We start from the raw sequence: 25,763 nt of genomic DNA on the forward strand, positions 1-25,763 counted from the left end.
CACCGCTTCAACAGAACCACATCTGTCATCCAGGAGGACTGCAGCCACCATTTATATGGACTGCTACCAACACCCTGACTGACAGGGTGTCAGGTTGTATTTCTGACTGTGTTGGTGGTTGTTTCTTTTATATTATTGCATGTATTTTATTTTTTTCTCTTTTCTCCTATTAAATTGTATTACTGACTTGGAGTCTCGCACTGGTTTTACTTTCAAACCAACACACTCTTAAAGTACAGCTCTCCCCTCCTCTTCCCTGCAGGAAGATCAGGACCCCTAACAAAAAATCACAGCTAGTGCTTTGGCCCTGCTCCATAACCAAAGCTGTGCCAAAGCACAGATGCTGCCTTCAAGCTGACTCCAATTCCAGCCTAGACCTCTCACCTTCCACACAGCTCCTTCTCCAAGACGCCCACCAACACCAACCCACCTAATCAGCCACACACAAGCCCCCAACAGCCCGCCAGGATCCCCAGCTATCCCCATCCCTCCGCAGAGCTTTCCCAGCCTCCAGCAGACCCCTGGTTCCCTGCACGTGCCATGGGATGGCACTCGGGAGGATCTGCTCCAAGGCCTTTCCCGGTAGCAAGCTCAGGCTGCCAGGCCTATGGTTCCTGGATCATCCTTCCCACCAACTCTCCCTGTGCACGGCTGCTCCATTTGCACATTGGTGCTCAGCTCAGAGTTCTGCACTTGAGCAGCACTGCTGAGAAAGGATGGAGAGCGGCCTGGCAAGCTCTTTCTCCAGCTCCCTCTTGACTCTTGGGGGAGGTAGAACATTCCACAGGAAAGCACCTGGTGCTACAAGGAGTGGGTGACATCAGACAGCTGTGAGGGGAAGCCTCAGGACTGCTGTAATTCTGAGGGAACACCGTTGGCCTTGACCTGTATGCACCTGCAGAAGCTTAAATCCTCAGCTCCCAGGACCTCTCTTGGCCAGCACCCTGATGTGCACGCAGGACTGCTGCGAGGCACTGCTGGGACCCAGCGGGACAGGAGCTGCTGTCTCGTGTCCACCCAGCACCCCCGACAGAGCCAGGGTCACCCCAAAAGCAGACAAACGATCTGGTGTCGGCAGAGAGGAGCAAGGAGCACTGGGCTGCCTCCTCTCAGGGTATCTCAGCTGGCCCTGGGCCAAAACACGCCCCCGTTTTAAGGCCTGCTAATGCCCAGCTGCCAGAAATGCCGACCTTCTTCTCTCCAAGGCGCACAGGAAGAGCCAATGAGCAGGATGCCTTGGGAGGCAAACCTTCCCGGCCTTTGCTGAGGCCAGGGACACACCAAGATCAGCCAAGACTCTGCAGATTGCCTGGCCCGCACAGCCCAGCTCTTTGCTGGCCCTGGCCCGCAGCAGCTTCCACCAAGCGAGAGGCAATTGCATATTGCCAAGAGCCGAAACACAGCAGGCGGGTGAGATGTGAACAGTGTGCGCATCAAGGCCTTTTAATTCACAGCTCTCAAAGAGAGCTTTGGGGCTCGCAGCTGGACAGAGATGCTCCTGCTCACACCTCTGGCCAAAAGGGGGTAACACAGCGTGCTGCAGGTGCTTGGGTTGGTCTCCACAGCTCCAGGCAGATGCCAAACCTGCTCTTCACAGCCTTCTCCCTTCCCCTGCCCCTGTGCCCAGGGCAGCGGGCCTCAAGGACTCAAAGGACCACAGGGAGCCAAAGGGAATGTTACGAAGGGAGAGGGGAGATGAAACAAGTCTTGCCTCTGCCCAGGCCTCTGGCAGTAGTCATTGGCTTTATTGAGGTGGGCAGCACCCCAAAACCGCTCTTGCTCACAAGTTCTTCATAATGGTTGTTTAAGTCTATTACAAAATGAATTGTTTATTTAATAGACACAATTTTAACAAACAAAAGACTTTAATCTATTTCTTTTGACAAAGGATAAACAAAGAACCACTAGTAGGAGATAATATACTTTGCAAAGCAAAGGAATGAGGTGGAAGGGAAAACAGGGATTGGCGTGGTCTGAGGGCTAGAGGGAGAGAGCTATGTACAGGCAGGGAGAGGGCTGAAGCCATGCGAGCTTCCCACAGGTTCAGCTGTGCCAATCATCAGCTGTGCCTGGAGCTCCAGTGAGATATGCATGTGGTGTCCTCTTCAGTGTCTCCTGGTGCTGTTCTTGGGACACTGGTTCACTGTGTCGCTCAGAGGAACCTAATTCTTCAGCTCTGTTGGCAAACTGGTCTTGAATATTCAGGTTCCAGTGGGATGGACTGGTTTGTTTCCTTGGGGTGTGAATGGCTGGAAGAGAGAAGAGTCACAGTCAGAGCCCGGATCTGTGGGAATCCAAGTAGACCTTCCTGCCAAGGGCAGCCCACTCAGCTCCTGCAATGGCCAGCAGAGAGGAGTTGCCAACGGGATCGGCTGCAAGGTGCAGGCCAAGAATCCCGCCTGTGTCCCAATAAAACACTCGGAGCTCTGCCCACGCCACCCTTCATCCACACAGGGAGCAAAGCCCTCCGCAGCCGGGACAGGGATTGCAACTCCACCTGCCAGCCCCCGCTGCCAGCCCGCTGCCCTCACTCACCCGCACTGAGCACCTGGAGCTCATTCTTCTACTTCCTCATGCGTGCCCCGGCGATCCCTGGGAACACAGAGCCCGTCACGGCTCTGTCCAGCGGCACAGCTCCCTGCCAGCGGCGCTGCCAGCCCTGTGGCCACACGCCCTCGTGGCCCGGCAGGGCTCAGCCCGGGCCCTTGCTGCATCCTGACGCCCAAGGGCACGGCTGCGACACAGGGCGGCAGCAGCCCCGAGGGCAGCCGGGGCTCCACGGCGCCGGGCCCGGATGCCGCGCTGCCGGGGCCGCAGGCGGGGCTGGGGCCGAGCTGCGGCGGGGCGGGGAGGGGAGGGGAGGGGAGGGGAGGGAGCCCGGGCTCACCCATGAACCTGATGGCCGCTAATTGGACGGACTGCTGTGGGCTCTGCAGGTACGGCAGGGCCTGGCGCAGGTGCTCGGCCGCTCGGCTCCTGTCGTCTGCCAGCTGGAGAGAGCGGCGGGAGGGAAGGGTCGGGCCGGGCTTTGTGCCCCTTTGCCAGGCGCTCCCCGCTTTGGCCGGCCCCGGCCTCCCCTGCCCGCACAGCCCTGAGGCGCGGCCAGCAGCCGCTGGGCCGGGGCTCCGTCGGCGCCCGGCTCGGGCCCACAGGAGCCTGGAGAAGAGCCCGTGCGGCTCCTGCGTGCAGCCCTGGGCAGGGCCACAGCTGCCAAGCGCACACAGTGAGCACCGCGCTCAGGGGGCTTGTCCAGGCTGAGCCTGGCGCTTCCAGGCCCTCCTTACCAGGCACTCGGCAAACATCCACAGCTCTTCTGTCTGCAGCGCCTGTTGGAGATCCGTCTTCTTCAAGAACCCGGCCGCACAAAGCAGCGTTTCTCGAGAGGCCTGGAGAGCAGCAGAGATGTGCAGATGGCACCGCAGCTCAGGGCACAGGAGCCGCGTCCCTGTGCCAAGGCGTGCAGGAGGCTGCAGCCCGGGAGGTGCCAGGACCTGCAGGAGGCAGCCGAGCCCCTTCCAGACATCCACCAGCATCACACAAAACTTTACCTTTGCCAGCTCCTGGTTCTCATCATGGCAGTGGAAGAAGAGTGGGAGCAGGCTCTGGCTCACAATTCTCTCCAGGGCCGTTTTTCCCTTGTCCACTACCAAGTCCATCACCTTGCAGAAGAGGTGAACGGAAAGCTGCTGCACATGACTGCTATCCTGGAGGAAAGAAGGAGGAAAAGACCTCAGAAGCAACTTGTACAGCCCACCTGGGCGAAGGCCCAAACATCAGGAAGGCACAAAGTTTCGGGGCAGCAGCCAGTGCTCATGGCTGGGGGCACAGAGCCTTACATTTTCCAGTAGTGACAGGAGTGGCACAGCCAGCTTTGTAGCAGCAGTGCTAGATATCATGAGGTGTTTTTCCTGGAAGATATTTATGAAGACAGAGAGGGACATGCCAATCACCTCTCTCTGTGCATCACCCAGCAGCTCCAGGAGGCTTCGAGACAGGCTGCGTATACGTTTGGCCTGTGTAGAAGACAAGGCTGTGCTGTGAAGCCAAGAACGGCTACAGTGCCACCACTGCCGTGCTGGCACTGCAACCCCACCCTGCTGCCACAGGGCCCAGAGGCCAAAGGCCTGTCGTGATGAACTCAGGGAGGTGAGGCAGGAGAGCTGGGAGCATCTGCTGCAGCTCCTGAAGCCCAGGCAGCCCGAGGGGCAGCTTTCCCCAGCACAGCTTCAGCCGCTGCCCCCTTCTCACCATCGAGGGATCCTTGCTGAGCACCACAAGGCATCTGAGTGCCAGGCGACGTCTCTCCCTGTACTTGCTCTGCAGGTTCCTTGACATGATCTCCAGGATGCTGTCAGCACATTGAGTGAAATCCAAGCAGTCCAGGACCTGAAAGGCACAGGGCAGTGACAGCGGACCCGGCCGGCAGGAGCGCGCAACCACACAGGGCTGGGCTGAGAGATCAGCACAGGGCACGGGCAGTGTCCCAGGCAGCTGTGGTGACGAGAGGACAGAGAGCTGGGAGGGAGCTCTGGCCAAGAGGCTCACCTCCACAGTGAATGCCAGGAAAGGCAGATCCCAGCGTGGCTCCTGTGTGCTGAGCAGCTGGAGTAGGTGGAGTGCGACATGGGTACACAAGGGCATCAAGCCACGACGCATCAACCTAGCAGGGGGAAAAAGGGAGTAAGACCCTGAGGTGGGGGGAGGGTGCAATAATCTCCCAAGAGTGACTCACAGAGATGCAGTCTTTCCCCAGCATCCCTGGAGGTGATGTGGGCACTTTGGGAGGCTGCCCCTTGTGGGCACCTCCTCTCCCAGCCTTTTGCAGTCTGCTTGGCCGTCCCTCGGTGACAAGGCTCTCTGGCCCATGACCACAGGGACTGTGTGGGGCACGCCAGGCACACAGTGCAAATGTCGGGGGCAGAGGGGAAACAGGGGGTCTCACCTGGCCAGCAGACCCATGGCATAGTGCTGGGTGCCAGCAGAGAGCAGCGTGTCCCAGCCACGCTTGCGCTCCATGGCCATCACCTCAGGGTCATACTGCAGACAGAAGAGCAGAGCCTTCATGGTCTGCACTGCAAACCTGTGTGCAGAGCAAAGCCCAGGTCACACTGGGAGCATTGGCGCTGGCCACAAGGGCATGGGAAGGACAGGAGGACCAGGACCTGTTGGGCTTGCTGGGAAGGTGGTGATCCTCCCGGCACGCTCTCCAGAAGTTATCAACTGCCTCTGGCATCTGCTGTGTGGTGATGATGACATGGAAGAGCAGAGCCGTAACCAGAGCGTTGGAAGAATGCATCATGGCCTCATGGCACTGAGGCACCCGGATAATCACCCAGAGCACCAGAGTTGCCTGCAAAAGAAGCAGCCCCAGACAGCGCTCAGTGCCGAGGTGTCCATGGGGCAGGGCCCGAGGGGAGAGGCAGGGGGAGCAGTGGGCCTGGTGCTGCCTGAGCCTGTCCCTAGCCCAGCGCCTGAGGCACAGAGAGGATGGATGGAGATCTGCTGGAGAGGCTACTGGCGAGGAAACCAAGGCCAGTTCCAGAAACTCACAGCCAGGGCAAAAACGTCCTTGTTGTCCCCATCAGAGGTGCACATGCTGTGCAGGGGCCAGGCCTCCATCACACACAGCAGAGTTGGCAGCACCTTCTCCACTGTTGATCCCGATGAGCCTATGGCTCTCCACATCCTTGCAGCAGCTCTGTGGGATCAGAGCTCTGTGTCAGGGGTGTCTCAGTCACAGTCCAGTGCCCTGTGCAGCTGTAGGGCCCAGGTGACAGAGCCCCGGTGCCCTGAGGGCCAGGCAGGGAGCGTGGCAGCAGTCTCAGGAGACAGAGGGGCCTGAGGGTCCTGGGCCTGTCTGCCTGTCTGGCAGAGCCCATTGGACAGGCTGTACAGGGCGGTGGGCCCTAAAGGCTGGTGGGCCCTAAAGGCTGTTGAGCCCTGAGCTCTCAAGGCACGTGGGCCTCGTACCTGTCACACGTTGGGGCACAGCGCAGGAGGGTCAGCACCACGTCAGCAGGGTGTTCTCCAGCCAGCCTCAGAATGTCAGTGCGCAGACTGACACCCACAGTGGCACAGGACACGAGACTCTGGTGAATGCTTTTCACCATGGCTGGCACCTGGAAGAGGCGTGACGAGGACTTGGAGTGCTGTCCAAGGGACCAGCTTCCCCCAAGAAGTGCTTCCCTTCCTGTGGAGGGAGCAGAAAACATTCATAAAGAAGAAAGTCTCCCTGCATCCTCAGAACAAACTCCTTGGAAAACCATAGCTTAAAGATAAGAAATGGCTTGTGAAATGATGAATACAAAAAGGAATCCAGTTCCCGCCCTTGGTAGATCCTTCGATCTCCAGTATTAGTGGCTCATTCTCTTTTAGTATCCGCAGGCCAGCTTTGAATGTAAAATCCCTCAGGGATTGGTTAGAATGTAGAATTCCCTTGATAATTGGTGCAAACTGTAAAACTCCCAAAAGCTATAAAAACCCCTGTAAAACAATAACCGTTGGTATATGCTAGATTGGATGCCTTCATAGAATAAACTATGGATTTGTGGCTTTCTACATATCCTGGTTTATTTACCCCGCTGGTCTAAGAGCTCACCGCGAGCCAAATTTCTATCTGGGCAAGGCTCGGGAACGTGCTCTGTCGCTGAGGGCTGCAGAAGCGGTCTCAGAGATCCCAAAGGGAGCCCAAAAACCCAGCCAGCGACACCTTCCCACCACACTCTTCTGGCCTCAAAGACCAAGGAGGCACAGTGGCCGTTCCTTGAGGGGATGCACGATCACATGATCCTGGGAGGGCACCAGCCCTGGCCCCAGACTGCTAACCTGCAGCTCAGATGAAACAACACTCTTCTCAACAAAATCGGTGGTGGGAGCATGAATGACAGCGGGAGTGGTGTCAGTATTTGTGATGCCCTGAGTCTCTCCGGTGTCAGCGTTTGTCATGGCCACGTCCTCCGTCACTGCCATGTCAGCCTTTGCCCTGTCATCATTCACTGCTGTGTTGAAGTGGTCTGAGCACTCAGCCAAATCTGGGCTGACATCGGGCTCTGCCTGGAGCTCGCTCAGCCTGGAGTCAGGCTCGGCTGTGCTCTCTGTTGCTGTGCTGCTGGTCTTTCTACGGCGAAGGGGCACAAACTCGCGGAACATCTGCAGGAGAACAAAGGACAGGGAAGAGAGGCAAGTTCCATGGCATGCTCCAAGCGCTGTGCTGGGCTGAGCAGTGACAGCAGGCCCAGCCCAGGTGGGGATGGCTGCAGGTACCTTCAGTGTTCTGCGGAAGCGGCCACGGGTGGGTTTCTGCTCTTGTGTCGGCTCCATGGCTGCAGCACCTGGCAAAGAGCGAGCGCAGCCAGAGCTGAGGGGCTGCGGGAGAGGCCGGAGAACACAGCCCAGCCCTGCATTCCCCAGGCAGGGACAGCCCCGGGATGCCCCAGGGGATGCCAGCACGGCCGCTGCAGGGTGTCTGCCCGGCCCCTCTTCTGTCCTGTCCCTGGGCATGTCCACAGTGGGTGGGCTGGACTGAGACGAGATGAGACGGGATGGGATGGGACGGACGGGATGGGACGGGACGGGACGGGGCCAAGCTGGATGCATGCACCAGCCCTGAGACCCAGGTGTGCCACTCACCATCCTGCATTGGCTGGAACGGCTCTGACTCTTCGGGCTCTTGAGGAGCTGGGGCAACTCTAGAGCCTCTCCTTTTTATTGCCCTGAACACTTTGAACAGATTGAGAAATCTGCCCGCCATGCCGGAGTCTGGCCTCGAGGGCACCTTCTAGAGAGATGCTTTGGGAAAGTTACAAGGCAACAAGTTGTGCAGCTGTGCCTTAAAGGCACCTGCGACAGAGAAGCCTCAGGAAGGCTGCAGGACAGCAAGTCCTGCACTTGAGGCCTCCTGCCACAAGGGCAGCAGACTCCTCGTAAATGATTCAGATCACCACACCCCAAGGTCTGGCTACTAGTGCACCAGCCACAGGGATCAGAGATACCTCAGGAAAGCTCCAAGTCACCAAGTCCTGCAGTCTTTCCACGAGGTCACCTGCAGGAATAACGCCTCGGAAAAGCTCGGGGTCAGGCACGAACGAGTGTGCTGTGCGGGGGCTCCTCACAGCACCGCTCTGGCGCCTCCTGTCCCGTCGCGTGCTCCGAGCACTCTGGTGTGCCCGTGTCACCACCAGCCCCCATGTCACCACATGTCACAAAGGGTCCTTAGACACGGTTCCATGCCACGGTGACCAGGCTGCACTGCATCACAAAGGGCCCTTGCACACACTGACACCTGCCCTGGGGACACCCTGAGCCCACCCAAAGTGGCCCAGGTTGGAAGGAATCCCTTGGCCCAAATATCTAAGAGAGCCCGACAGGAATGTTAGGAATGGCTCAAATCCTATCCAACGCTGCTCTGCGGGCTCCGGGCATTTAAGAGCCCTCAATTCAGGAAAGCCTTCCTTCCCCAAATTCACTGGCATGGCCAGAGAGTGTGACAGATTTGGACGTTTGCTTCCCATCTCAAAGCAGCAACTCATTTGCCTTCATTTGTCATCCATTGGAGAGTCACTTTACAAAAGAACACTACACAGAGGCGAATAAAGGCCATTCTTTGCTTTGCAAATGGTTTTCAATGAAGAGATGATAATATCCTAATTCTAGGAAGGAATAAAAGCTCACAAGGAGTGGAAGTGCACTCAGTGTTAGCAAATTAGCCCAAACAAATGAGAAGATTGCAAAATGGCTAATCCTCCTCCTGGTACAGATAGCTAAGTGGCTCTTTGTCCTGGGGTACAATGCAAAAATGTGTATTCTATCACCATCTGTTAAAATGTGGGAGGGGTGGTGATCCTTATCTCTGTGGGAGATATCCTCTGCTGATGTGCCATCTGATAAGATGGGGGGATGATCATCGTTATCTATTCACAACCCATCCTTCCTCCAGAAGATATATTCCGTTAATGGGCCATTAAGTCCTATTGTGTGACTGATAAGATTACATCACCCCATTGGGAGATGCCCCAGCTGGGGCAGGAGCCAAGCCTTTCCTACCTAGATAAAATACTGGGGTTTGGGACCCGAGGGCAGACCTTTCAACTGGATCCCAGAGGAAAGTCGGACCTTTTTCCACATCATTGCTGGATCTTCGGAGGAAAACTGCACCTTCTACAGGAGCACCGCTTCAACAGAACCACATCTGTCATCCAGGAGGACTGCAGCCACCATTTATATGGACTGCTACCAACACCCTGACTGACAGGGTGTCAGGTTGTATTTCTGACTGTGTTGGTGGTTGTTTCTTTTATATTATTGCATGTATTTTATTTTTTTCTCTTTTCTCCTATTAAATTGTATTACTGACTTGGAGTCTCGCACTGGTTTTACTTTCAAACCAACACACTCTTAAAGTACAGCTCTCCCCTCCTCTTCCCTGCAGGAAGATCAGGACCCCTAACAAAAAATCACAGCTAGTGCTTTGGCCCTCCTCCAGAACCAAAGCTGTGCCAAAGCACAGATGCTGCCTTCAAGCTGACTCCAATTCCAGCCTAGACCTCTCACCTTCCACACAGCTCCTTCTCCAAGACGCCCACCAACACCAACCCCCCTAATCAGCCACACACAAGCCCCCAACAGCCCGCCGGGATCCCCAGCTAACCCCATCCCTCCGCAGAGCTTTCCCAGCCTCCAGCAGACCCCTGGTTCCCTGCACGTGCCATGGGATGGCACTCGGGAGGATCTGCTCCAAGGCCTTTCCCAGTAGCCAGCTCAGGCTGCCAGGCCTATGGTTCCTGGATCATCCTTCCCACCAACTCTCCCTGTGCACGGCTGCTCCATTTGCACATTGGTGCTCAGCTCAGAGTTCTGCACTTGAGCAGCACTGCTGAGAAAGGATGGAGAGCGGCCTGGCAAGCTCTTTCTCCAGCTCCCTCTTGACTCTTGGGGGAGGTAGAACATTCCACAGGAAAGCACCTGGTGCCACAAGGAGTGGGTGACATCAGACAGCTGTGAGGGGAAGCCTCAGGACTGCTGTATTCTGAGGGAACACCGTTGGCCTTGACCTGTATGCACCTGCGGAAGCTTAAATCCTCAGCTCCCAGGACCTCTCTTGGCCAGCACCCTGATGTGCACGCAGGACTGCTGCGAGGCACTGCTGGGACCCAGCGGGACAGGAGCTGCTGTCTCGTGTCCACCCAGCACCCCCGACAGAGCCAGGGTCACCCCAAAAGCAGACAAACGATCTGGTGTCGGCAGAGAGGAGCAAGGAGCACTGGGCTGCCTCCTCTCAGGGTATCTCAGCTGGCCCTGGGCCACAACACGCCCCCGTTTTAAGTCCTGCCTATGCCCAGCTGCCAGAAATGCCGACCTTCTTCTCTCCAAGGCGCACAGGAAGAGCCAATGAGCAGGATGCCTTGGGAGGCAAACCTTCCCGGCCTTTGCTGAGGCCAGGGACACACCAAGATCAGCCAAGACTCTGCAGATTGCCTGGCCCGCACAGCCCAGCTCTTTGCTGGCCCTGGCCCGCAGCAGCTTCCACCAAGCGAGAGGCAATTGCATATTGCCAAGAGCCGAAACACAGCAGGCAGGTGAGATGTGAACAGTGTGTGCATCAAGGACTTTTAATTCACAGCTCTCAAAGAGAGCTTTGGGGCTCGCAGCTGGACAGAGATGCTCCTGCTCACACCTCTGGCCAAAAGGGGGTAACACAGCGTGCTGCAGGTGCTTGGGTTGGTCTCCACAGCTCCAGGCAGATGCCAAACCTGCTCTTCACAGCCTTCTCCCTTCCCCTGCCCCTGTGCCCAGGGCAGCGGGCCTCAAGGACTCAAAGGACCACAGGGAGCCAAAGGGGGACGCTTGCACCTACCTCACTGCGATCTCCCTGTGAAGCACTTTCCTTAAGACGCAAGCCCCTTTTCTCCAAAGGCATTTTTCCAAATGCGTAGCTTTCCCCAGGTTCACCAACACATTCTTAAGAAGTCCTGGCAAGTCTCAATTCATTCTGGGCCTTTCAGAACTGGCACTCCAGCTCTAGCTTGTGTTCCCCCAAGTGTGTTTCCACGTGGAGGTTCTGACGTGCAGACCCAGGCCCTCTACAAACACAAGCTGCCCGCTGCCTCTTCGCCTGCCTCAACTCCTGCCTGCGGTCACGGCCACAAAACCAGGCTGTTCCCGGACAGAGACCAGAGCCCTGCTCCCACAGGATGCTCTTGCCAGCACCTCCCAGGACTCTGTGCTGTACACACAGCACTTTTCATGCCTGCTCTCAACCGGCTTGGGCACACAGAGCACCACCTGGCTGGCTCTGCCATCAGCACACCCCAAACACAGGCAGAGGAGGTAGAAGAAGCAGGGGCTCTTTTGCAGCCATGCCCAAGGGAGACTGGAAGGGTGCCCCCTCCGTCTGGTCTCACTTGCTTGGCTGACTGGCTCTGAGGCAGGGGCTCTGATTCCTCGCTTCTGGGGACCAGAACCGCACCCAGGGTCCCGGCACTGCCTGACTGCGCTCTGGACACTGGCACGGTCACGCGTCCGAGTCTCAGGCACTGTGCTGCTGCTTCATTTGCTCTTTTGGAACACCCAGAGCTCCCCAACAATGCCCTGTTGGTCTCTGGTTCTGCCCTCTTCCTGACCCAATGCTCCAGTGATGGAGCATTGCTGTGCTTTCAGGAAGCTATTCTTGAAACCTTCCAGCATTCCAAAGCTCCTTTGCCCTCCGTGGATGCTTGCTATGGAATCTCTCCGAGCTGCACTCAGAGCATACTCAGGTTGGTTCTTCTAAAACCCAGCGCCTTCAGGGTGCTCAGCAAGACCTTTAACTCCACAGTGTTGTGGAACTGGACGTTCAACACAGAGACCTTTCCAGGATGATCTGCCCTCGTTTCTGAGTGTCTACAGAAAGCACGGCACGGAAGAGAACAGCAGGAGAGGCCTGTGTGTGTTCCAGGGCTCTGGAATTGTGCCGCTTGAGCTCCACAGAGATGCAGGCAAAGTGAAGAAGCCAAACTGTTTATTGATGGAAGGCAAAGCAAAAGCATGAGCTGGAGGGGAAAAAAAGGGATGGGCACAATCTGAGGGCTGGAGGGAAGGAGCAGTCAAAAGGGAGGAATAGTCGAGGGAACAAGAAAGGATAGGCAGTGTCTGAAGGCTGGAGGGAGAGAGCTCTCTACAAGCAGGGAGAGGGCTGAAGCCATGCGAGCTTCCCACAGGCTCAGCTGTGCTAATCATCAGCTGTGCCTGCAGCTTCAGCTGGTCTCTTCTGGTCTCAAGGCAGCCTCAACTTCCATGGCATCTGGAGGTCTTAAAGGGACGCTGGTTCTTCTAAGCCGGCAGATGAGCATGGTTCTGCAAGCCTTTCACTGATCACCTCTTCCAGTAGTATATCGTATCTCTTCAAGGCTTGAAGGGCTGGAAGAGAGAGGAATAGAGCCACAGTGAGAGCCCGCATCTGTGGGAATCCAAGCAGACCTTCCTGACAGGGCCACATCCTTCCCAGCTCTTGCCATGGCCACAAGAGGGGCCAACGGGGTCAGCTGCAAGGTGCTGGCCACGAATCCCTCCACCTGCGTCCCTGAAATCTCTCGGAGCTCTGCCCACGCCATCCCCCCGTCCACACAGGGAGCAAAGCCCACCGCAGCCGGGGCAGGGATTGCAGCTCCCCCCGCCAACCCCGCTGACAGCCCGCTGCCCGCACTCACCCTCAATGAGAACGTCAATGTCTCCTGGCTGACCCGTCAGGTACCGCCCAGCGATCCCTGGGAACACAGAGCCTGTCACGGCTCTGTCCAGCGGCACAGCTCCCCGCCAGCGGCGCTGCCAGCCCTGTGTGTCACAGGGCGGCAGCAGCCCCGAGGGCAGCCGGGGCTCCACGGCGCCGGGCCCGGATGCCGCTTGCCGGGGCAGCGGGCGGGGCTGGGGCCGAGCTGCGGCGGGGCGGGGAGGGGAGGGGAGGGGAGGGGAGGGAGCCCGGGCTCACCCATGAACCTGATGGCCGCTAATTGCAGGGACTCCTTTGGGCTCTGCAGGTACAGCAGGGCCTGGCGCAGGTGCTCGGCCGCTCGGCTCCTGTCCTCTGCCAGCTGAAGAGAGCGGCGGGAGGGAAGGGTCGGGCCGGGCTTTGTGCCCCTTTGCCAGGCGCTCCCCGCTTTGGCCGGCCCCGGCCTCCCCTGCCCGCACAGCCCTGAGGCGCGGCCAGCAGCCGCTGGGCCGGGGCTCCGTCGGCGCCCGGCTCGGGCCCACAGGAGCCTGGAGAAGAGCCCGTGCGGCTCCTGCGTGCAGCCCTGGGCAGGGCCACAGCTGCCAAGCGCACACAGTGAGCACCGCGCTCAGGGGGCTTGTCCAGGCTGAGCCTGGCGCTTCCAGGCCCTCCTTACCAGGCACTCGGCAAACATCCACAGCTTCTCTGTCTTCACCAGTTGCATGAGATGCCTTCTCTTCAGGAACTCGGTCACACAAAGCAGTGTTTTCCGCGAGGCCTGGAGAGCAGCAGAGATGTGCAGATGGCACCGCAGCTCAGGGCACAGGAGCCGCGTCCCTGTGCCAAGGCGTGCAGGAGGCTGCAGCCCGGGAGGTGCCAGGACCTGCAGGAGGCAGCCGAGCCCCTTCCAGACATCCACCAGCATCACTCAAAACCTCACCTTCGCCACATGCTCATTCTCCTCATGGCAGTGCCAAAACAGCGGGAGTAGGCTCTGCCTCAAAATCTTCATCAGCGGCTTTTTTCCCTCATCTACCACCAACTCCATCATCTTGAAGAAGAGGTCGAGGGCAAACACCTGCACACGGCTGTTGTCCTGGAAGGGAAGAAGAGGATAGGATCTTAAGTGCAATTACTCCAGGCTCACCTGGACAAAGGTCCAAAAATCCATAGGGGAAAATGTTTCTGGGCATCCAGTGCCGATGCCTGGAGACACAGAGACTTACATTGTCAAGGAGCAGCAGGAGTGCCTCAGCCAGCTTTGGGGCGGTGGTGCTGGATATCAAGATGCCTTTGTCCTGGAGCACATTGGTGAACACACGGAGGGTCATGGCAACCACCTCTCCATCTGCATCACCCAGCAGCTCCAAAAGACATGGAGACAGGCTGCACATTTTTCTGGCCTGTGTGGAACACAAGGCTGTGCTGTGAAGCCATGAACGGCTGAAGCAGCACCACCACTGTGCTGGCACTGCAACCCCACCCTGCTGCCACAGGGCCCAGAGGCCAAAGGCCTGTCGTGATGAAGTCAGGGAGGTGAGGCAGGAGAGCTGGGAGCATTTGCTGCAGCTCTTGAAGCCCAGGCAGCCCGAGGGGCAGCTTTCCCCAGCACAGCTTCAGCCGCTGCCCCCTTCTCACCATCGAGGGATCCTTGCTGAGCACCACAAGGCATCTGAGCGCCAGGCGACGTCTCTCCCTGTACTTGCTCTGCAGGTTCCTTGACGTGATCTCAAGGAGGCTGTCACCACATTTAGTGAAATCCAAGCAGTCCAGGACCTGAAAGGCACAGGGTAGTGACAGGGGATCCAGCTGGCAGGAGCCCAGAACCTCACAGGGCTGGGCTGAGAGATCAGCACAGGGCACGGGCACTGTCCCAGGCAGCTGTGGCTACGACAGGACAGAGAGCTGGGAGGCAGTTCAGTGAGGCAGCGCTGGCCATCAGGCTCACCTCCACAAGGAATGCCAGGAAAGGCAGATCCCAGCGTGGCTCTTCCCTGCTGAGCCACCCAAGCAGGCGGCGGGCAATCCCAGAGCACAAGAAGACGGAGACACGGCGCATCTCCCTGGTGGGGGAAAAAGGCACCCAGATGCTGACGTGTGCAGGCAAACCTCTCTCAGAACTGACTCAGAGATGCAGTCTTTCCCCAGCATCCCTGGAGGTGATGTGGGCACTTTGGGAGGCTGCCCCTTGTGGGCACCTCCTCTCCCAGCCTTTTGCAGTCTGCTTGGCCGTCCCTCGGTGACAAGGCTCTCTGGCCCATGACCACAGGGACTGTGTGGGGCACGCCAGGCACACAGTGCAAATGTCGGGGGCAGAGGGGAAACAGGGGGTCTCACCTGGCCAGCAGACCCATGGCATAGTGCTGGGTGCCAGCAGAGAGCAGCGTGTCCCAGCCACGCTTGCGCTCCATGGCCATCACCTCAGGGTCATACTGCAGACAGAAGAGCAGAGCCTTCATGGTCTGCACTGCAAACCTGTGTGCAGAGCAAAGCCCAGGTCACACTGGGAGCACTGGCGCTGGCCACAAGGGCATGGGAAGGACAGGAGGACCAGGACCTGTTGGGCTTGCTGGGAAGGTGGTGATCCTCCCGGCACGCTCTCCAGAAGTTATCAACTGCCTCTGGCATCTGCTGTGTGGTGATGATGACATGGAAGAGCAGAGCCGTAACCAGAGCGTTGGAAGAATGCATCATGGCCTCATGGCACTGAGGCACCCGGATAATCACCCAGAGCACCAGAGTTGCCTGCAAAAGAAGCAGCCCCAGACAGCGCTCAGTGCCGAGGTGTCCATGGGGCAGGGCCCGAGGGGAGAGGCAGGGGGAGCAGTGGGCCTGGTGCTGCCTGAGCCTGTCCCTAGCCCAGCGCCTGAGGCACAGAGAGGATGGATGGAGATCTGCTGGAGAGGCTACTGGCGAGGAAACCAAGGCCAGTTCCAGAAACTCACAGCCAGGGCAAAAACGTCCTTGTTGTCCCCATCAGAGGTGCACATGCTGTGCAGGGGCCAGGCCTCCATCACACACAGCAGAGTTGGCAGCACCTTCTCCACTGTTGATCCCGATGAGCCTATGGCTCTCCACATCCTTGCAGCAGCTCTGTGGGATCAGAGCTCTGTGTCAGGGGTGTCTCAGTCACAGTCCAGTGCCCTGTGCAGCTGTAGGGCCCAGGTGACAGAGCCCCGGTGCCCTGAGGGCCAGGCAGGGAGCGTGGCAGCAGTCTCAGGAGACAGAGGGGCCTGAGGGTCCTGGGCCTGTCTGCCTGTCTGGCAGAGCCCATTGGACAGGCTGTACAGGGCGGTGGGCCCTAAAGGCTGGTGGGCCCTAAAGGCTGTTGAGCCCTGAGCTCTCAAGGCACGTGGGCCTCGTACCTGTCACACGTTGGGGCACAGCGCAGGAGGGTCAGCACCACGTCAGCAGGGTGTTCTCCAGCCAGCCTCAGAATGTCAGTGCGCAGACTGACACCCACAGTGGCACAGGACACGAGACTCTGGTGAATGCTTTTCACCATGGCTGGCACCTGGAAGAGGCGTGACGAGGACTTGGAGTGCTGTCCAAGGGACCAGCTTCCCCCAAGAAGTGCTTCCCTTCCTGTGGAGGGAGCAGAAAACATTCATAAAGAAGAAAGTCTCCCTGCATCCTCAGAACAAACTCCTTGGAAAACCATAGCTTAAAGATAAGAAATGGCTTGTGAAATGATGAATACAAAAAGGAATCCAGTTCCCGCCCTTGGTAGATCCTTCGATCTCCAGTATTAGTGGCTCATTCTCTTTTAGTATCCGCAGGCCAGCTTTGAATGTAAAATCCCTCAGGGATTGGTTAGAATGTAGAATTCCCTTGATAATTGGTGCAAACTGTAAAACTCCCAAAAGCTATAAAAACCCCTGTAAAACAATAACCGTTGGTATATGCTAGATTGGATGCCTTCATAGAATAAACTATGGATTTGTGGCTTTCTACATATCCTGGTTTATTTACCCCGCTGGTCTAAGAGCTCACCGCGAGCCAAATTTCTATCTGGGCAAGGCTCGGGAACGTGCTCTGTCGCTGAGGGCTGCAGAAGCGGTCTCAGAGATCCCAAAGGGAGCCCAAAAACCCAGCCAGCGACACCTTCCCACCACACTCTTCTGGCCTCAAAGACCAAGGAGGCACAGTGGCCGTTCCTTGAGGGGATGCACGATCACATGATCCTGGGAGGGCACCAGCCCTGGCCCCAGACTGCTAACCTGCAGCTCAGATGAAACAACACTCTTCTCAACAAAATCGGTGGTGGGAGCATGAATGACAGCGGGAGTGGTGTCAGTATTTGTGATGCCCTGAGTCTCTCCGGTGTCAGCGTTTGTCATGGCCACGTCCTCCGTCACTGCCATGTCAGCCTTTGCCCTGTCATCATTCACTGCTGTGTTGAAGTGGTCTGAGCACTCAGCCAAATCTGGGCTGACATCGGGCTCTGCCTGGAGCTCGCTCAGCCTGGAGTCAGGCTCGGCTGTGCTCTCTGTTGCTGTGCTGCTGGTCTTTCTACGGCGAAGGGGCACAAACTCGCGGAACATCTGCAGGAGAACAAAGGACAGGGAAGAGAGGCAAGTTCCATGGCATGCTCCAAGCGCTGTGCTGGGCTGAGCAGTGACAGCAGGCCCAGCCCAGGTGGGGATGGCTGCAGGTACCTTCAGTGTTCTGCGGAAGCGGCCACGGGTGGGTTTCTGCTCTTGTGTCGGCTCCATGGCTGCAGCACCTGGCAAAGAGCGAGCGCAGCCAGAGCTGAGGGGCTGCGGGAGAGGCCGGAGAACACAGCCCAGCCCTGCATTCCCCAGGCAGGGACAGCCCCGGGATGCCCCAGGGGATGCCAGCACGGCCGCTGCAGGGTGTCTGCCCGGCCCCTCTTCTGTCCTGTCCCTGGGCATGTCCACAGTGGGTGGGCTGGACTGAGACGAGATGAGACGGGATGGGATGGGACGGACGGGATGGGACGGGACGGGACGGGGCCAAGCTGGATGCATGCACCAGCCCTGAGACCCAGGTGTGCCACTCACCATCCTGCATTGGCTGGAACGGCTCTGACTCTTCGGGCTCTTGAGGAGCTGGGGCAACTCTAGAGCCTCTCCTTTTTATTGCCCTGAACACTTTGAACAGATTGAGAAATCTGCCCGCCATGCCGGAGTCTGGCCTCGAGGGCACCTTCTAGAGAGATGCTTTGGGAAAGTTACAAGGCAACAAGTTGTGCAGCTGTGCCTTAAAGGCACCTGCGACAGAGAAGCCTCAGGAAGGCTGCAGGACAGCAAGTCCTGCACTTGAGGCCTCCTGCCACAAGGGCAGCAGACTCCTCGTAAATGATTCAGATCACCACACCCCAAGGTCTGGCTACTAGTGCACCAGCCACAGGGATCAGAGATACCTCAGGAAAGCTCCAAGTCACCAAGTCCTGCAGTCTTTCCACGAGGTCACCTGCAGGAATAACGCCTCGGAAAAGCTCGGGGTCAGGCACGAACGAGTGTGCTGTGCGGGGGCTCCTCACAGCACCGCTCTGGCGCCTCCTGTCCCGTCGCGTGCTCCGAGCACTCTGGTGTGCCCGTGTCACCACCAGCCCCCATGTCACCACATGTCACAAAGGGTCCTTAGACACGGTTCCATGCCACGGTGACCAGGCTGCACTGCATCACAAAGGGCCCTTGCACACACTGACACCTGCCCTGGGGACACCCTGAGCCCACCCAAAGTGGCCCAGGTTGGAAGGAATCCCTTGGCCCAAATATCTAAGAGAGCCCGACAGGAATGTTAGGAATGGCTCAAATCCTATCCAAGGGCTCCGGGCATTTAAGAGCCCTCAATTCAGGAAAGCCTTCCTTCCCCAAATTCACTGGCATGGCCAGAGAGTGTGACAGATTTGGACGTTTGCTTCCCATCTCAAAGCAGCAACTCATTTGCCTTCATTTGTCATCCATTGGAGAGTCACTTTACAAAAGAACACTACACAGAGGCGAATAAAGGCCATTCTTTGCTTTGCAAATGGTTTTCAATGAAGAGATGATAATATCCTAATTCTAGGAAGGAATAAAAGCTCACAAGGAGTGGAAGTGCACTCAGTGTTAGCAAATTAGCCCAAACAAATGAGAAGATTGCAAAATGGCTAATCCTCCTCCTGGTACAGATAGCTAAGTGGCTCTTTGTCCTGGGGTACAATGCAAAAATGTGTATTCTATCACCATCTGTTAAAATGTGGGAGGGGTGGTGATCCTTATCTCTGTGGGAGATATCCTCTGCTGATGTGCCATCTGATAAGATGGGGGGATGATCATCGTTATCTATTCACAACCCATCCTTCCTCCAGAAGATATATTCCGTTAATGGGCCATTAAGTCCTATTGTGTGACTGATAAGATTACATCACCCCATTGGGAGATGCCCCAGCTGGGGCAGGAGCCAAGCCTTTCCTACCTAGATAAAATACTGGGGTTTGGGACCCGAGGGCAGACCTTTCAACTGGATCCCAGAGGAAAGTCGGACCTTTTTCCACATCATTGCTGGATCTTCGGAGGAAAACTGCACCTTCTACAGGAGCACCGCTTCAACAGAACCACATCTGTCATCCAGGAGGACTGCAGCCACCATTTATATGGACTGCTACCAACACCCTGACTGACAGGGTGTCAGGTTGTATTTCTGACTGTGTTGGTGGTTGTTTCTTTTATATTATTGCATGTATTTTATTTTTTTCTCTTTTCTCCTATTAAATTGTATTACTGACTTGGAGTCTCGCACTGGTTTTACTTTCAAACCAACACACTCTTAAAGTACAGCTCTCCCCTCCTCTTCCCTGCAGGAAGATCAGGACCCCTAACAAAAAATCACAGCTAGTGCTTTGGCCCTGCTCCATAACCAAAGCTGTGCCAAAGCACAGATGCTGCCTTCAAGCTGACTCCAATTCCAGCCTAGACCTCTCACCTTCCACACAGCTCCTTCTCCAAGACGCCCACCAACACCAACCCACCTAATCAGCCACACACAAGCCCCCAACAGCCCGCCAGGATCCCCAGCTATCCCCATCCCTCCGCAGAGCTTTCCCAGCCTCCAGCAGACCCCTGGTTCCCTGCACGTGCCATGGGATGGCACTCGGGAGGATCTGCTCCAAGGCCTTTCCCGGTAGCAAGCTCAGGCTGCCAGGCCTATGGTTCCTGGATCATCCTTCCCACCAACTCTCCCTGTGCACGGCTGCTCCATTTGCACATTGGTGCTCAGCTCAGAGTTCTGCACTTGAGCAGCACTGCTGAGAAAGGATGGAGAGCGGCCTGGCAAGCTCTTTCTCCAGCTCCCTCTTGACTCTTGGGGGAGGTAGAACATTCCACAGGAAAGCACCTGGTGCTACAAGGAGTGGGTGACATCAGACAGCTGTGAGGGGAAGCCTCAGGACTGCTGTATTCTGAGGGAACACCGTTGGCCTTGACCTGTATGCACCTGCAGAAGCTTAAATCCTCAGCTCCCAGGACCTCTCTTGGCCAGCACCCTGATGTGCACGCAGGACTGCTGCGAGGCACTGCTGGGACCCAGCGGGACAGGAGCTGCTGTCTCGTGTCCACCCAGCACCCCCGACAGAGCCAGGGTCACCCCAAAAGCAGACAAACGATCTGGTGTCGGCAGAGAGGAGCAAGGAGCACTGGGCTGCCTCCTCTCAGGGTATCTCAGCTGGCCCTGGGCCAAAACACGCCCCCGTTTTAAGGCCTGCTAATGCCCAGCTGCCAGAAATGCCGACCTTCTTCTCTCCAAGGCGCACAGGAAGAGCCAATGAGCAGGATGCCTTGGGAGGCAAACCTTCCCGGCCTTTGCTGAGGCCAGGGACACACCAAGATCAGCCAAGACTCTGCAGATTGCCTGGCCCGCACAGCCCAGCTCTTTGCTGGCCCTGGCCCGCAGCAGCTTCCACCAAGCGAGAGGCAATTGCATATTGCCAAGAGCCGAAACACAGCAGGCGGGTGAGATGTGAACAGTGTGCGCATCAAGGCCTTTTAATTCACAGCTCTCAAAGAGAGCTTTGGGGCTCGCAGCTGGACAGAGATGCTCCTGCTCACACCTCTGGCCAAAAGGGGGTAACACAGCGTGCTGCAGGTGCTTGGGTTGGTCTCCACAGCTCCAGGCAGATGCCAAACCTGCTCTTCACAGCCTTCTCCCTTCCCCTGCCCCTGTGCCCAGGGCAGCGGGCCTCAAGGACTCAAAGGACCACAGGGAGCCAAAGGGAATGTTACGAAGGGAGAGGGGAGATGAAACAAGTCTTGCCTCTGCCCAGGCCTCTGGCAGTAGTGATTGGCTTTATTGAGGTGGGCAGCACCCCAAAACCGCTCTTGCTCACAAGTTCTTCATAATGGTTGTTTAAGTCTATTACAAAATGAATTGTTTATTTAATAGACACAATTTTAACAAACAAAAGACTTTAATCTATTTCTTTTGACAAAGGATAAACAAAGAACCACTAGTAGGAGATAATATACTTTGCAAAGCAAAGGAATGAGGTGGAAGGGAAAACAGGGATTGGCGTGGTCTGAGGGCTAGAGGGAGAGAGCTATGTACAGGCAGGGAGAGGGCTGAAGCCATGCGAGCTTCCCACAGGTTCAGCTGTGCCAATCATCAGCTGTGCCTGGAGCTCCAGTGAGATATGCATGTGGTGTCCTCTTCAGTGTCTCCTGGTGCTGTTCTTGGGACACTGGTTCACTGTGTCGCTCAGAGGAACCTAATTCTTCAGCTCTGTTGGCAAACTGGTCTTGAATATTCAGGTTCCAGTGGGATGGACTGGTTTGTTTCCTTGGGGTGTGAATGGCTGGAAGAGAGAAGAGTCACAGTCAGAGCCCGGATCTGTGGGAATCCAAGTAGACCTTCCTGCCAAGGGCAGCCCACTCAGCTCCTGCAATGGCCAGCAGAGAGGAGTTGCCAACGGGATCGGCTGCAAGGTGCAGGCCAAGAATCCCGCCTGTGTCCCAATAAAACACTCGGAGCTCTGCCCACGCCACCCTTCATCCACACAGGGAGCAAAGCCCTCCGCAGCCGGGACAGGGATTGCAACTCCACCTGCCAGCCCCCGCTGCCAGCCCGCTGCCCTCACTCACCCGCACTGAGCACCTGGAGCTCATTCTTCTACTTCCTCATGCGTGCCCCGGCGATCCCTGGGAACACAGAGCCCGTCACGGCTCTGTCCAGCGGCACAGCTCCCTGCCAGCGGCGCTGCCAGCCCTGTGGCCACACGCCCTCGTGGCCCGGCAGGGCTCAGCCCGGGCCCTTGCTGCATCCTGACGCCCAAGGGCACGGCTGCGACACAGGGCGGCAGCAGCCCCGAGGGCAGCCGGGGCTCCACGGCGCCGGGCCCGGATGCCGCGCTGCCGGGGCCGCAGGCGGGGCTGGGGCCGAGCTGCGGCGGGGCGGGGAGGGGAGGGGAGGGGAGGGGAGGGAGCCCGGGCTCACCCATGAACCTGATGGCCGCTAATTGGACGGACTGCTGTGGGCTCTGCAGGTACGGCAGGGCCTGGCGCAGGTGCTCGGCCGCTCGGCTCCTGTCGTCTGCCAGCTGGAGAGAGCGGCGGGAGGGAAGGGTCGGGCCGGGCTTTGTGCCCCTTTGCCAGGCGCTCCCCGCTTTGGCCGGCCCCGGCCTCCCCTGCCCGCACAGCCCTGAGGCGCGGCCAGCAGCCGCTGGGCCGGGGCTCCGTCGGCGCCCGGCTCGGGCCCACAGGAGCCTGGAGAAGAGCCCGTGCGGCTCCTGCGTGCAGCCCTGGGCAGGGCCACAGCTGCCAAGCGCACACAGTGAGCACCGCGCTCAGGGGGCTTGTCCAGGCTGAGCCTGGCGCTTCCAGGCCCTCCTTACCAGGCACTCGGCAAACATCCACAGCTCTTCTGTCTGCAGCGCCTGTTGGAGATCCGTCTTCTTCAAGAACCCGGCCGCACAAAGCAGCGTTTCTCGAGAGGCCTGGAGAGCAGCAGAGATGTGCAGATGGCACCGCAGCTCAGGGCACAGGAGCCGCGTCCCTGTGCCAAGGCGTGCAGGAGGCTGCAGCCCGGGAGGTGCCAGGACCTGCAGGAGGCAGCCGAGCCCCTTCCAGACATCCACCAGCATCACACAAAACTTTACCTTTGCCAGCTCCTGGTTCTCATCATGGCAGTGGAAGAAGAGTGGGAGCAGGCTCTGGCTCACAATTCTCTCCAGGGCCGTTTTTCCCTTGTCCACTACCAAGTCCATCACCTTGCAGAAGAGGTGAACGGAAAGCTGCTGCACATGACTGCTATCCTGGAGGAAAGAAGGAGGAAAAGACCTCAGAAGCAACTTGTACAGCCCACCTGGGCGAAGGCCCAAACATCAGGAAGGCACAAAGTTTCGGGGCAGCAGCCAGTGCTCATGGCTGGGGGCACAGAGCCTTACATTTTCCAGTAGTGACAGGAGTGGCACAGCCAGCTTTGTAGCAGCAGTGCTAGATATCATGAGGTGTTTTTCCTGGAAGATATTTATGAAGACAGAGAGGGACATGCCAATCACCTCTCTCTGTGCATCACCCAGCAGCTCCAGGAGGCTTCGAGACAGGCTGCGTATACGTTTGGCCTGTGTAGAAGACAAGGCTGTGCTGTGAAGCCAAGAACGGCTACAGTGCCACCACTGCCGTGCTGGCACTGCAACCCCACCCTGCTGCCACAGGGCCCAGAGGCCAAAGGCCTGTCGTGATGAACTCAGGGAGGTGAGGCAGGAGAGCTGGGAGCATCTGCTGCAGCTCCTGAAGCCCAGGCAGCCCGAGGGGCAGCTTTCCCCAGCACAGCTTCAGCCGCTGCCCCCTTCTCACCATCGAGGGATCCTTGCTGAGCACCACAAGGCATCTGAGTGCCAGGCGACGTCTCTCCCTGTACTTGCTCTGCAGGTTCCTTGACATGATCTCCAGGATGCTGTCAGCACATTGAGTGAAATCCAAGCAGTCCAGGACCTGAAAGGCACAGGGCAGTGACAGCGGACCCGGCCGGCAGGAGCGCGCAACCACACAGGGCTGGGCTGAGAGATCAGCACAGGGCACGGGCAGTGTCCCAGGCAGCTGTGGTGACGAGAGGACAGAGAGCTGGGAGGGAGCTCTGGCCAAGAGGCTCACCTCCACAGTGAATGCCAGGAAAGGCAGATCCCAGCGTGGCTCCTGTGTGCTGAGCAGCTGGAGTAGGTGGAGTGCGACATGGGTACACAAGGGCATCAAGCCACGACGCATCAACCTAGCAGGGGGAAAAAGGGAGTAAGACCCTGAGGTGGGGGGAGGGTGCAATAATCTCCCAAGAGTGACTCACAGAGATGCAGTCTTTCCCCAGCATCCCTGGAGGTGATGTGGGCACTTTGGGAGGCTGCCCCTTGTGGGCACCTCCTCTCCCAGCCTTTTGCAGTCTGCTTGGCCGTCCCTCGGTGACAAGGCTCTCTGGCCCATGACCACAGGGACTGTGTGGGGCACGCCAGGCACACAGTGCAAATGTCGGGGGCAGAGGGGAAACAGGGGGTCTCACCTGGCCAGCAGACCCATGGCATAGTGCTGGGTGCCAGCAGAGAGCAGCGTGTCCCAGCCACGCTTGCGCTCCATGGCCATCACCTCAGGGTCATACTGCAGACAGAAGAGCAGAGCCTTCATGGTCTGCACTGCAAACCTGTGTGCAGAGCAAAGCCCAGGTCACACTGGGAGCATTGGCGCTGGCCACAAGGGCATGGGAAGGACAGGAGGACCAGGACCTGTTGGGCTTGCTGGGAAGGTGGTGATCCTCCCGGCACGCTCTCCAGAAGTTATCAACTGCCTCTGGCATCTGCTGTGTGGTGATGATGACATGGAAGAGCAGAGCCGTAACCAGAGCGTTGGAAGAATGCATCATGGCCTCATGGCACTGAGGCACCCGGATAATCACCCAGAGCACCAGAGTTGCCTGCAAAAGAAGCAGCCCAAGACAGCGCTCAGTGCCGAGGTGTCCATGGGGCAGGGCCCGAGGGGAGAGGCAGGGGGAGCAGTGGGCCTGGTGCTGCCTGAGCCTGTCCCTAGCCCAGCGCCTGAGGCACAGAGAGGATGGATGGAGATCTGCTGGAGAGGCTACTGGCGAGGAAACCAAGGCCAGTTCCAGAAACTCACAGCCAGGGCAAAAACGTCCTTGTTGTCCCCATCAGAGGTGCACATGCTGTGCAGGGGCCAGGCCTCCATCACACACAGCAGAGTTGGCAGCACCTTCTCCACTGTTGATCCCGATGAGCCTATGGCTCTCCACATCCTTGCAGCAGCTCTGTGGGATCAGAGCTCTGTGTCAGGGGTGTCTCAGTCACAGTCCAGTGCCCTGTGCAGCTGTAGGGCCCAGGTGACAGAGCCCCGGTGCCCTGAGGGCCAGGCAGGGAGCGTGGCAGCAGTCTCAGGAGACAGAGGGGCCTGAGGGTCCTGGGCCTGTCTGCCTGTCTGGCAGAGCCCATTGGACAGGCTGTACAGGGCGGTGGGCCCTAAAGGCTGGTGGGCCCTAAAGGCTGTTGAGCCCTGAGCTCTCAAGGCACGTGGGCCTCGTACCTGTCACACGTTGGGGCACAGCGCAGGAGGGTCAGCACCACGTCAGCAGGGTGTTCTCCAGCCAGCCTCAGAATGTCAGTGCGCAGACTGACACCCACAGTGGCACAGGACACGAGACTCTGGTGAATGCTTTTCACCATGGCTGGCACCTGGAAGAGGCGTGACGAGGACTTGGAGTGCTGTCCAAGGGACCAGCTTCCCCCAAGAAGTGCTTCCCTTCCTGTGGAGGGAGCAGAAAACATTCATAAAGAAGAAAGTCTCCCTGCATCCTCAGAACAAACTCCTTGGAAAACCATAGCTTAAAGATAAGAAATGGCTTGTGAAATGATGAATACAAAAAGGAATCCAGTTCCCGCCCTTGGTAGATCCTTCGATCTCCAGTATTAGTGGCTCATTCTCTTTTAGTATCCGCAGGCCAGCTTTGAATGTAAAATCCCTCAGGGATTGGTTAGAATGTAGAATTCCCTTGATAATTGGTGCAAACTGTAAAACTCCCAAAAGCTATAAAAACCCCTGTAAAACAATAACCGTTGGTATATGCTAGATTGGATGCCTTCATAGAA

The 25,763-nt window shown here is 57.6% G+C and overlaps 2 long non-coding RNA genes across 2 annotated transcripts; both read right to left on the reverse strand.

Annotated features, from left to right (window-relative positions):
• Positions 1-3,883: 3,883 nt before the first annotated feature.
• LOC148217481 (uncharacterized) lies at positions 3,884-4,665 on the reverse strand. Its single transcript, XR_015801052.1, has 3 exons — positions 4,546-4,665; positions 4,249-4,386; positions 3,884-4,013 (listed from the first exon to the last, which is right to left on the reverse strand). It is a non-coding gene; the product is annotated as an uncharacterized LOC148217481 (long non-coding RNA).
• Positions 4,666-23,113: 18,448 nt separating this feature from the next.
• Positions 23,114-23,895, reverse strand: LOC148217482 (uncharacterized). The gene is made up of 3 exons (XR_015801049.1): positions 23,776-23,895; positions 23,479-23,616; positions 23,114-23,243 (listed from the first exon to the last, which is right to left on the reverse strand). It is a non-coding gene; the product is annotated as an uncharacterized LOC148217482 (long non-coding RNA).
• Between the last annotated feature and the right edge of the window lie 1,868 nt (positions 23,896-25,763).

This window comes from Sturnus vulgaris, unplaced genomic scaffold (genome assembly GCF_052056855.1).
Source record: "Sturnus vulgaris isolate bStuVul1 unplaced genomic scaffold, bStuVul1.hap1 Scaffold_817, whole genome shotgun sequence".
Classification (NCBI taxonomy): Eukaryota; Metazoa; Chordata; class Aves; order Passeriformes; family Sturnidae; genus Sturnus; species Sturnus vulgaris.